Source organism: Phasianus colchicus, chromosome 1 (genome assembly GCF_987193195.1).
Source record: "Phasianus colchicus chromosome 1, bPhaCol1.hap1.1, whole genome shotgun sequence".
Taxonomy (NCBI): Eukaryota; Metazoa; Chordata; class Aves; order Galliformes; family Phasianidae; genus Phasianus; species Phasianus colchicus.
The window spans coordinates 156,739,290-156,751,810 of record NC_143436.1 but is presented as its reverse complement, the minus strand read 5'-3'; the positions used below and the strand labels follow the sequence as shown (position 1 = coordinate 156,751,810).

General features: G+C 43.8%; 1 long non-coding RNA gene across 2 annotated transcripts; it reads left to right on the top strand.

The window, feature by feature from the left end:
* Positions 1-2,505: 2,505 nt before the first annotated feature.
* LOC149920182 (uncharacterized) lies at positions 2,506-12,039 on the top strand. Of its 2 annotated transcripts, none has more exons than XR_016461491.1 (4): positions 2,506-3,322; positions 7,357-7,425; positions 10,823-10,907; positions 11,132-12,039. It is a non-coding gene; the product is annotated as an uncharacterized LOC149920182 (long non-coding RNA). The 2 variants fall into 2 exon arrangements; XR_016461490.1 differs by having other exon boundaries at positions 11,070-12,039.
* Positions 12,040-12,521: the final 482 nt, after the last annotated feature.

The following is a 12,521-nucleotide window of genomic DNA, read 5'->3' as shown; positions in this document are numbered from 1 at the left end:
AATGGCTGTGCTCACCATATCTCCACTAAATTTCTTTTCAGTTCTTTAACTTTCTATCCTTATGCTTAGATTTATTTCCGATAACTTCAGCATTTTTAGATACTGCACTTGAAGATTATTTTTTAAAACTGCTGTTTTTGTCAATCAGCAGTATTGCTTCTGACTTGCAAATGTCAGACATATTTGAACTCCCACATTTTCTTTAAAAAGTTTTGAAGTATTGTTAAAAATAATTACTGTCATCTCACATTCAATAACAGATTCAACTTTACAATAAAATAGATTTTTCATACTTTTCTTAACATCCACACCAGTCATAACGAGTGTTTATCCAGGTACTGAAGGCAGAGATTCTTCTGCCCCTAGTACCAGTCGAGACGCACACTTTTGTTCAAAAAGAAGGCTAGGCAAAGTTTATGTCCATCCTTGTAATGCAAGGCTTAGTTACACATTCAGACTGAATGTGGTACAGTTCTTTAAAAGGGTAATGAATGCAAGGTTTAAAGAGCTCCTTCAAGGGAGGAGGTCCTGACAAGGGAACCTCAGCAGAAGTTTTCCCATGTGGATCACACCGAAGCAGTGCCCAGCTTCTGCTCTAGCCCTGAGGCCACACAACATCATGCAGAGGAAGATTTTCAAATGATTGATAGGAAGTGGAGTTCCAGTGCCTAACTGATGTTTATACCTATTGGGGAAAAAATCCCCATGCAGTCAGCATGTTGACAGCCCAGCTCAAATTTCTCTTCTCATAATAGCAAAAATGCTGCTGAATGGAATCCTGCCTGGCTGAACTGATGGGAAAGAAAACTGAGGCAGCCCACAGTGTGCCAGCAATGATCCAGTGTGACCTACTGGCAATCCAGACTAAAGGTGGTAATCTTCTGCTAGTGGACTGTTTCTACAAAGCACTTCCCTATACCTTGCTGCTTAGAGCTATGACTCCTTGGCTGGTCTGCAGAACTGCTGCTGTGAATCAGCGCTTGGCACCTTTGGAAGCTGTGCCTGTGGAAGTCATCCTGAGGATCAGTTACTCCCAGGAGAATTAATTCAGGATTAGATCCCACTTATCCTGCATGGCTCCCATCTTGGGACATGCTCAGAGAAATGTAGAATTAAGAGGCCTGAATATTTGCTCCTGGTCTTGAAGAAATCAGCTGCGTAACCTCAAAAGCCTTGTGTAGTGAAGGATCAAGCTCTGCCTGGGATGCAGAGGGAGGAAAGCAAATCTATGATAATCTTTGCAGTAAAGATTGTTAAGTGCTACTGTGTAATGTAATGAAAATACACCAGATTTTTTTTTCAGGCTTACATATGCAATAATTATGTATGATGAATATGATAATGATGGCTAATAGTATGTCTCCAAAATACTATGTGAAATACATAATGCTGTGGTCAACAGTGAATAAGAGCACTGAAATGACAGCCTTTCAGTTCAAACAAAGCATGGTATTAAAATTCTGGTGGGTGAGTTTGGAAACAAAAATTGTCAGCTTCTTGCTGATTTAGTCACCTCTCTGGCTGGGTGTCAAAATAGGTCAATAGAACTCTCTTTTCACAACAGCAAGAAATAAATGGAAACTTTCAGCCTAAATCAGTAGCAAAGGAGGCATTCCCACTGTCATGTTGCTTTTGTATTTGTTACGTGATACTTGGTGATTGATGTTAAGTGACGGCTGACAGGATTTCAGCAAACCAAAACACCCTTGTCCCTGAGGACGGCACCAGCCCTCGCACCTGAGATGTTTTGGCCCTGCCATGTAGAACATGGAGCACCACTGGCTGGCTCAGCAAGGCATGCTGAGGTCAGTCAGCAAGCAGAAAGGCAGGGAACAGAGGCAGAGTGGTGATGGCAGCCTGACCACAACCCTGGTGACTTGGGCTCAGTTTCTAATAGCAACAATCTCAAAAGCCTCTCTGTGCACAGCTTCATAATTGAGTGTTAAATAAAAGTGCTGTGCTGCGAGCAATGCGTCCTCCCTTACAAATTCTGACTTCGTTTTCAGACTTGGTAGCCTATTGAGTACTTCAGTTTGAAAATTTTTAACACTTAAGCAGGGACTGTGAAATTAAGCCATGGTCAGGTTTAAACACAGTGATTTCCTTTGCCAAGTATTGCTTGAGATCACTGTGTTCCTACTGCTTGGAACTGCATTTCCATGCTAATACATCGCTAAGAGATTTTCTATATGTCCCCCTAGCTTCACTGAAAAGCTATAACTAACTTAAGTAATAAATTACCACAGGCTGTATGCACATAAAGAAAAGGTGTAAATGCAATAAAGGCCAAGAAAAGAAGTGTAATACCATCTTAAAACTTGCAGCAGACTTTTCCCATAAGTGAAAAATAATCCTTTCAAAAGTACAAGGCTCTCAGTCACAGAGCAAACCTGCAACAAAGCAAAGCCATCAGGAAAACTGAATGTTTTATAGTTAAGACAGAACTCAAACTTTAGTACCTGAACAGAAAGCTTAAAAAAAAAAAAAAAAAAAAACCCCGAAAAATCTAAATGATCATATATTATTCATTGTAACATCTTCAACGATTATATTAGATATTGGGAGGAAATCTTTCACACAGAGGGTGGTGATGCACTGGAACAGGTTGCCCAAGGAGGTTGTGGATGCCCCATCCCTGGAGGCATTCAAGGCCAGGCTGGATGTGGCTCTGGGCAGCCTGGTCTGGTGGTTGGCGACCCTGCACATAGCAGGGGGGTTGAAACTAGATGATCTTTGAAGTCCTTTTCAACCCAGGCCATTCTTTGATTCTGATTCTATGACGGGGGGTTGGAGATTCATGATCCTTGAGGTCCCTTCCAACCCTGGCAATTCTGTGATTCTGTGATTACAATTAGTATAAACTTATTTTCTGTACCTACAAGTCTCAGTATGAATGCTGATGTTTATACCAATGTACCACAGATTTGTGACCTGTACAGAAATACAATAAACTATGATTTTTGAAACAGTATAGGAACAGGAAAGCAGGCAGCTTAAAAGGAGGTTGACCTACTGTCTGATTTATATCTATTGCTTCTGTGCATTTAGAGAGAATTAAATATCTAGAGATACATAGCGAGATTTTAACGTCTTTATGCACAAGCACGCGGCTTTATGAATCCCGGATCCCACTGCATTACAAATGCTACCAGCTCTGCTCTGTGCATGCTCTGGACAAACACGTTTCATTGCTGGGTGGGTCAGTGTACTAAATGAGGCGTGGTTCTGAGAGGGCTTACCGCAATGGTTACCTCTGCCACTGGAATTCCTGGGAGGAAAGCTATACCCAGGGTGCCCTCCAGCACCGTATCCAATTGCTCAGGTAATTAATTGCTCAGAAATGTTTTCCCTGCTCTCCCCTTTTCCTTTGTGTCCGTGTGCTGCCTGTATACGCGGTGCACAGAAGGGAGGAGGGAGGCAGGCAGGAGGGCTGGGCTCAACATGTCTACCGTGGCTTTTCCACAGCTAAAAGAATGGGAATATTTCTTCCTTCTCTTGTCGGGGATGGGACTAACATTAATTAAACAGGGCAGCTTCTTCCATTCTGCCAGAGGTATTCACTGAGAGAGCTCTGGCTTCTGGCCACCAGAGGAAAAAGAAAAAAACAGCACCACACAATCTCATTTTGTTTCTAAATTAAGTACTGTTAGTACTCCTTATTTATTTATTTGTTAAATCGTCCCACGGCACAGCTCCCAGCCGCCGGGGACACCTGCCGGCCAGGCCGCGCCTCATTTCCCCGTGCCGCCTTCCCAGCCGGGCCCCGCCGCCCGGCCGGCCTCACCCTACAACGGGAGGACGGAAGGGCGGGAAAGCGGGAACCGCCCGCCCCCGCCGCACATCTGCAGCCCAGCACAAGGCCGACTTGTGTGCGCGGCGCCGCCACCGGATGAAACCCGCCTTTGTCCGCCCCGGCGCCGCGCTGAGGCGCCACGCATATCAACGAGCCGCCCCCCCGCCGCCCTGCCGGCCCCGCCTCCTCCCGCCGGTCTGCCCGCCGACCCCAGGCAGCCGTTGGGCCGCTCGGCCGCCCGCGGGTTGCCATGGCAACGGCGGGGCCGGCGGCCTGCGGGGCGGCGGCCGCCCTGCCCTGCCTTGCCGTGCCCTGTCCTGCCCGGCCGCTTTGCGCTCCTCGGCCCCGCGACGCTCGGCTCCACTGCCGTTTGCCCGCTGCGATGAGAGCCGGGAGTAGCAGCTCGGGCGGCAGCAGGTCCCCGCGTTCAGCAAGGCAGGCAGAGGAGATGGCGGCGGTCCCAGCACCTGCGCGCTGCTTTCCGAGCCGTCCTCAACGTCTCCAAGCAAAAGGCTTTCCCCTCAGGCCGTGGGCACGCAGCTGCGTTTCTGCTTCCATAGCCCTGCTATGTGAACGCTAGGAAAGCATCGCTTCCCCTGTCCTGTGCTGAATTAACGCAGTGGGAGGGCTGACACAAAAATAACAGCTCTGGTGAAATTTGCGTCACCTGCGTGCTGCTCCCCCTGCTCCCCCTGCTCTTCTGGCAGATGCGCTCACATTGCAAGGGACACGGTTTTCTCCTGAAAACAGCAGGCACCTGCGCTTGGTTGTGGATGGCCCAGGCTGAGTCCTTCTCATCAATGGTGCTGGACATCTGCTCAGAGCTGCTGTGCTCTCCCTCCAGGCATCTTGGAGTGGGTATTTGTACTGAGGCCTCCACAGAATCACAGCATGTTGGAGATTGGAAGGGACCTTGAAAGATCATCCTACCCTGCACACAATGTATTCACAAATGCACATTGTTGGCTTTATGTGGTTATTTTGATATTTACTGTATTTTCTTTTTATGTAAGGTTAATCACAATAATCTGAAAATAAAATGGAAGTGAACAAAAAAATAGCTGCTTTCTGAACTGAATTGTGTACTCACAATTTTACAGTTTCACTCCTTACGAGGGTGGATAGTGATAGCAAAAGGGGGAATGGTTTTAAACTGAGGCAGGGGAGGTTTAGGTTAGATATTAGGAGGAAGTTTTTCACACAGAGGGTGGTGACGCACTGGAACAGGTTGCCCAAGGAGGTTGCGGATGCCCCATTCCTGGAGGCATTCAAGGCTAGGCTGGATGTGGCTCTGGACAACCTGGTCTAGTGGTTGGTGACCCTGCACATAGCAGGGGGATTGAAACTAGATGATCATTGTGGTCCTTTTCAACCCAGGCAATTCTATGATTCCCATGGGATTATTTGTGGGGTAAGTTTCTGGTTTAGTAAATTATGTAACACAAAACTGGACATAAGATAGTAGCTGTACATTTTAACAAGTTGAAGGTCAGCAAAAATAAGACTAGACCTCAGCAGCATAAATTAATGTATTTTGGAATTTTGCTGTCATACGAACAACAAGCAGTTTAGTTAAGAGTTGGTTATGAATCCGTTGAAAGAAGCATGTTATGCATCTGCAGTCATAAAGTGAGTCATAGAATCATAGAATCATAGAATCACTAAGGTTTGAAAAGACCCACAGGATCATCCAGTCCAACCATTCACCCATCACCAATGGTTCTCGCTAAACCATGTCCCTCAAGTCAACATCCAAACGTTCCTTGAACACCTACAGGGTCTGTGACTCCACCACCTCTCTGGGCAGCCCATTCCAGCGCCCGAACATCCTTTCAGAAAGTAGTATTTCCTAATGTCCAACCCAAATCTCCCCTGGCGCAGCTTGAAGCCATTCCCTCTAGTCCTATCACTAGTCACACGAGAGAAGAGGCTGACCCCCCAGCTCACTACAACCTCCCTTCAGGTAGTTATAGAGAGCAATAAGGTCTCCCCTGAGCCTCCTCTTCTCCAGACTGGACAGTCCCAGCTCCCGCAGCTGTTCCTCATAAGACTTGTGCTCCAGGCCCCTCACCAGCTTAGTTGCCCTTCTCTAAACATGCTCCGGGGCCTCAATGTCTTTCTTGCAGTGAGGGGCCCAAAACTGCACACAGCATTCAAGGTGCGGCCTCACCAGTGCTGAGTACAGGAGAACAATCACTTCCCTGTTCCTGCTGGTCACACTATTTCTGATTCAAGCCAGGATGCCATTGGCCTTCTTGGCCACCTGGGCACACTGCTGGCTCATCTTCAGCTGAGCATCAATCAACACCCCCAGGTCCATTTCCTCTACACAGTCTTCCAGCCAGTCTGCCCCAAGCCTGTAGTGTTGCCTGGGGTTATTGTGGCCAAAGTGCAGGACCCGGCATTTGGACTTGAAGAAACTCATCCTGTTGGCTTCAGTCCAGCTATCCAGCCTATCCAGATCCCTCTGTAGGGCCTCGCTACCCTCATGCAGATCAACACTTCCAGCCAACTTGGTGTCATCTGCAAACTTACTGAGGGTGCACTCGATGCCCTCATCCAGGTCATCAATAAAGATATTAAAAAGGACAGGCCCCAGCACCAACCCCTGGGGAACTCCACTCGTAACTGTCGCCAGCTGGATTTAACTCCATTCACCACCACTCTCTGGGCCCGGCCCTCCAGCCAGTTCCTTACCCAGCCAAGAGTGTACCTGTCCAAGTCACAGACTGCCAGCTTCTGCACGAGAATGCTCTGGGAGACAGTGTCATAGGCTTTACTGAAGTTCAGGTAGACCACATCAACAGCCTTTCCCTCATCCACCAGACAGGTCACAAGATCATAGAAGGAGATCAGGTTGGTCAAGCAGGATTTGCCCTTCGTGAACCCATGCTGGCTGAGCTTGATCCCCAGGTTGTCCCGCACATGCCGCATGATCTCCCTCAAGACAATCTGCTCCATAATCTTCTAGGTCAGGCTAACAGGCCTGTGGTTCCCTGGATCCTCCCTGCAGCCCTTCTTGTAGATGGGAGTCACATTGGCAAGCCTCCAGTCTTCTGGGACCTCACCCGTCAACAAGGAGTGCTGATAGATGATCGAAAGCGGCTCAGCTATCACCTCCGCCAGTTCCCTCAGCACTCTTGTCCTGGCACTAGAAGAGTGGCATTGCTTTTCTCTGTGCTTTTATAATATCTCATGGCTTACTCTGTCATGTAATTTACATTACATAATACTTAATGATCCCAGAATACTAATTCTATGAAGATATTGCTGTTTATTGAAGTACATGATCCAGAGTGTTACTGAGGGTGATATCAGCTAATTTCCACTGCCTGATTTTTGAAGAAAATGATTTTAGGGACCATTTGTATTAAAAAAAAAAACAACAACTACCCTCAACTGTCTTGCTAGTTGTGCCTTGCAGTGTGTCCCTATTCTATTTGGTAAGTGACTGTTTTACAGAATGAATGAAAGATGAGAGGATTGAAGAAGAGCACTGGGAGTTTAAAAAACTTTTGATTATGGACTGTCATTTCAGTCTTTCACTGTATTCCCTCCAACAGCTTAAACAACTGCTGTAGATGAACCAACGCGAGGAGATGGAACCAGTGTTAGGAAGGCACACTCCTTTGGTAAGTCACCTGTACGACAAAATGATCTTTGATTTTTTAATAAATGCAGTTGTTTTTACTGCTTTCCTGGTCAGCAGTTATCTGAAGTGTAGCTTGGAATAGCCACCTAAAATCTTAGGTACATTTGGAAAAAATACCAGTAAGGATTCAGTCAGTGCTCATGACGATACTTGGATGGTATTCCTTTGTGAGGACAGTACTTATTAAAAGCACCTTGTGTCATGCCTGAAATTCTTTTTTGTGATACTCTGGAAAAAGGGCATATTACAGTAGTGGGTAATAGGAATATGTGGGGGTGTGATATGGAGGGGGGAGCAGTGTTGGGAGAAGTTGAGAGAAACTTAGAGAAGGTCCAGCCACAATGCTGATGGGATCATAAGGAAGGCAGAAACAGAAGGGAGAAAGAATGTCAGAGTCTTATTGGAGACATACTGCTTATTCCCAGCATTTCAAAATGGGGTTTGAACTCTGAGAAATAAGTACAGAAATGAATTATCTATATTCTATGATTCCCAAGGTATTTGAGAATGTCTTTAATGTTTCCACTCTAAAAGGGGGGTAGTTCTTTTTTTCTGTACACTGCATTTCAAAGACAGTCCCCTAGAGTGAAGTTCAGCTTTGGCTTCAAGCACAGAGGTTTAGCTATGAAAATGTAACTGAGGTATCTTAACTTTCCATTACAGACAATGGATTCAGGTTCCTCCACAGGATCCATTTCAACCTTGCACTTTAATACACTGAAAGCAGGCATTCAGATGCAACATGATGCAGGGTTTCTCAGGGACTCATGATGTCTGGACAGGCCATTGAAGGCCAGGTAGGATTAGCCAGGGCACCTCAGATGGCTCAAAAAGCTACATTTAGGCAACTACATCTAACCTAGTACACTCAAATGAGTTTGCATTCTGAAGTAGATCCTTCCATTTTCTCAGCTAAGTCTCCAAGGACTGCACTGACAAGGCACCTTGCTCTCATCAGGACATTTGTGCCTAGGTTCTTTGATTCAGGTGTTGTGTCCTGCAGGCATACTTGAAGTTAAGCCCTACAGGCTTAATTTACTTGCCTAAACATTGGTGACCAGCACTGTTTAAGACTGCTGTGCAGCACTGTCACTTCTGCCTTGGACCTGAGGGAGACTCACTTCTATTGGAGTGACAGCCAGTCGTTGCATTCAGCTTATCTGAAGGTCTTTTCTTGTGAATTACTTCCACAAATGTAATTCTTCAAACATTTTCTGAGAAAAATACCTCTCTTCTAAAGTTTCATTTCTTTCTTCCCAGAAAAAAAAACAAAAAGATATACAGCCTCAACCTTTTCTAGAAACTCTGTCTATGATCTCTCTTTTCCACAATCTTTACTGCTATAGAGTACAAATGGGAAAAAAAATGTGGGGAAGATAATGTGAGTGCCATGTAAGAAACTGAAAGTGCAAGTGGCAGAAATCTTACTGTTCTCTGAACTTAAAGGTTGATCATAGAATCAAGGTAGAGGGTAAAAGCATTAAATGAGTGGTTTCATTCAGGGAAGGACTGGAAATAGAATCACAGAATCTTTAGAGAAATATAAAGAAAAAATAGAGAAGTATAAAGGAAAACCAATTTGATACATTGGAGAATAACAGTAAAAACAGATAGACAGACATTGGGAATAAATTCAGGAAAACAAACAAGAAAATGACACTTTTCTAAGAAAGCAGCACAAAGAAAGAAAATCTGATACACACTGAGGACATCTCTTAAGGCATCTCTGATACACATTAAGACATCTTGACCCAATCAGACTTAAAATTGACTGGGTACGAGCATGGGACGAGACCCATCTTCTCCCATACGCATACCCAATGAACATTGCAAAGACTTGCAGAGATTCCCCACCACCTCTTTTCTTTATGACCTTTTTTAATTTCTGTTCCATTAGAGAAACATTCTGACAGTTTCAGAATTTCTCTTATTCTTCCATCTTTTTCTCCTCTGAAAATTAAAAAGACTTCTTCTGCCTTCAGATGACTTTTATGTGACAGAAAGTCAGGTCATCTTTTTATACTTTTCAATAGTTTATGAGAATCTTGTCAGGCTTTTGAGGCTCTTTAAATTTTAGGACTTGGAGAAACAACTCAACCTTATGCTCTCATGCCAAGAGAGAATGCGCTTTTCCTAGTGAAATGTTTAAGTCAGACACTTGAATATCCTCCAAACTTTTCACCTTTTCACATCAGCATCAGCTTGAAGTCACAGCTGCTATAGATACCTTCACAAGGCTGAAGCCAGTAAAAGACTTCAAGCATCTACAAGTGGGACTTAGGTGGAATTATCTTGCCTGAGCCTGGGACAGTGATCCAAAAGCCACCTGTTTGTCTGCTGCCTAGTTTGATTAGATACTTCCCTGTTAGATGGTGAAGTTCTTGAGACACTTACAGCTAAATTAAGCAGGTTAATGCCTTCCTTTTTTCTCATGTAAGGGGAGATTTGGGAACACAGGCTATTCTCCATCTACAAAGCCTCAAGGGACTCAATCTATTAGATATTTCCAGAGCATACCTTATGAAAGCTTTCCGCTGAAATGCAGCTGAAAAGGAGGCAGTTGTGCTTCGATACCAAGCACCTACACATGCATGCACACACGTGCACACACATAGGAAGATCAAAACTCCCTCCTAGCTTAGTGTTGTCTTCAAACTTACTGAGGGTGCACTCAATCAGCTTGTCAAGATGGGTCATCCACAACATCCTTGGGCAACCTGTTCCAGTGCACCACCATGCTCTGTTGAAAAACATCCGATTGCATTTTAGCAACAACAGCAAAGAATGTGAGTTTTGCTACATTTCTTCAAATAAGAGTCAGGAAAATATCCCTTCAAAAGATAGAAGAGCTTTTCTATAGCCCTGACTAAGTTCTATAAAGGGATAGGTCTAAGATAGACTTATGATGCCGGTATTTCTTACCACCTGGCTTTCAGTGGCTTTTCACTCAACGCTTGCTTCTTGACATCATTGTTGAGGGGTAGCTTATTCTTGTGAAGAAGCTGCTTAGCATAAGTTCGGAAGGCAAAGGCCTGGAGATGTTGCATGTACGCATGATGTTGCAAAACCACATTGTATCTAATGCCCATCAAACTGTTTTTGTTAGAAGTGTTGTCCTATGTTTTGGTTTTCCAGCACATACTTATGGCTTTGAAATAAGTGAGAGATGGCATTGCTCTGATCAGGCTCAGTCCTTTCATAGATGTCCAGTTATCTTTCATTGTCACATGACTTTGTGATAAGCTTTAATCACATTACAAGGTGGTCTGCTGTTTGGTTACTGGTCCTGCTTGAGTGGGCTGGCCATGTGTCATGTGCATCCGAGTAAGAAATTATCAAGGAATAACAAAATTGTATGTTATTAACCCTATTTCCAGGCAAAACTGGAGGTAAAAACAACAGCAGGAGAGACACAGACCAGCCTTGTAATCAGAGTGTTTACAGAGAGACAGAGAACAGAAGGTAAATATCAATTGTCCAGTGCTTCCATGAATAGTGTGGTTTTTTTTTAATTAGCAACTGCCTGTAAAATCATAGTATCTCTTCTTTGTCTGAAGAATTTATCTTCCTGAAAATTTTCTGCTGCACATTCTGAAATACATTTTTCTCCTTCATTGTTCTAAGAATTTTGGTCTGAGCTTTGCCAAACAGATCCTCACTCTGTATTTTGAATTTGACACCCCAAGGACTTTGTATTTTCCCTGTATGCATCTGCTGCCAGGAGGAGTTTCAGCTAGTGTTTGCACTTGCATATTAAGGCATGTGGAGAAACAAATTAGCAGGTAAGAAATTGCCATTCTTCTGACTCATTTCTTTTTTTTTCCTTTTTTTTTTTTTTCTTTCCCAGTAAGAGGCACAAAGATAAGTGGCAGCACATGGCTTATAGCTGCCTTATTATAACTGCCTTCCCATGTGCCCGGTTGAGAAGCTAACTAATAGTTCTGATACTAGCTAATCTGGCAAAAAGATTCCAATGGGTGGAGGTGAGAATAACATCTGCCTTTTACATCCTACACTTGCCAATGTAGGCATGTGAGGTTTTTTTTTGTTCCAAGAAGCTCTGAAGCATAGCGAAGGTAAAGGTCCTATAAATTGGAACCACCTGCTTGAACTAATGTTTTGGCAAACTCCTGTTTTCCTGGAGCTGGTTCAGAGTGTTCTGGGCTATGCGGAATGGGAAAAATCCACAAAAAAATTACTTACACCCCATAACTGTTCTCTATGCTATTGTGTTCAGACTGAAAATGTTTAGTGAACAAATGTAATAAGCATGAAGCACATAGTGGGCTTGTATGACCATATCTCTTACTCTATGGTCTGTTGTATAGTCTGACAGTAAATACAGAGCTTAGAGATCTAGATGCAAACAGCTTTCAAAACTGATGCTGCATATAGCACAGAAGATTCAGTCGCTGCTTTCTTGAACCCTCAATTTGACAGTATTAGAACTTTCAATATCTGTTTTGGAGTAGCTGGACTGAAAAACACTGAAAGATTCTGAGAGCCCCTATTGTACTTCTGTTTGTATATACAGATTGTATGTCCCTCACACTGTACCACTTTAGTGTAAGGGGCTTCTTTTTAAGCCCAAGGCTTGTAATGACCTTTGTGAAATAGCTCTTGCTGAAGGGTTGATTGCTTATCCTTCAGAGGGAAGACAGCAATGGGATGTTCACAGATATTTGTCAATTCATGTTAAAAATGGCAAATCTATGACAACTGCACATTTTATATACATGTTTTTTCCAAACTGGATAAAAAAATTAGATATGTACCAGCCACAAAATCGAGAAGTTGCACTTCATCCCTTAGATAACTCTGTTATTTGTTGTTTTTCTTTTTTTTTTTTTTTAACAGTATTTCAATATGCTAGAAGGCTTATAAAATAAACATGTAGTCTACCTGATCTGAGGATTTGCGAGTCCTAACCTTTCTGAGTTCTCACACACCACTGAACATGTAATTTATGCAAAATAAAATGTTCAACACAGAGAAGTAGCAAAGTCTAAGCCAGAATGCCACTGAATCAAACCAGTTAGGACATTTTCTCAGGATGTTCAGATGATTGCTTTGAAT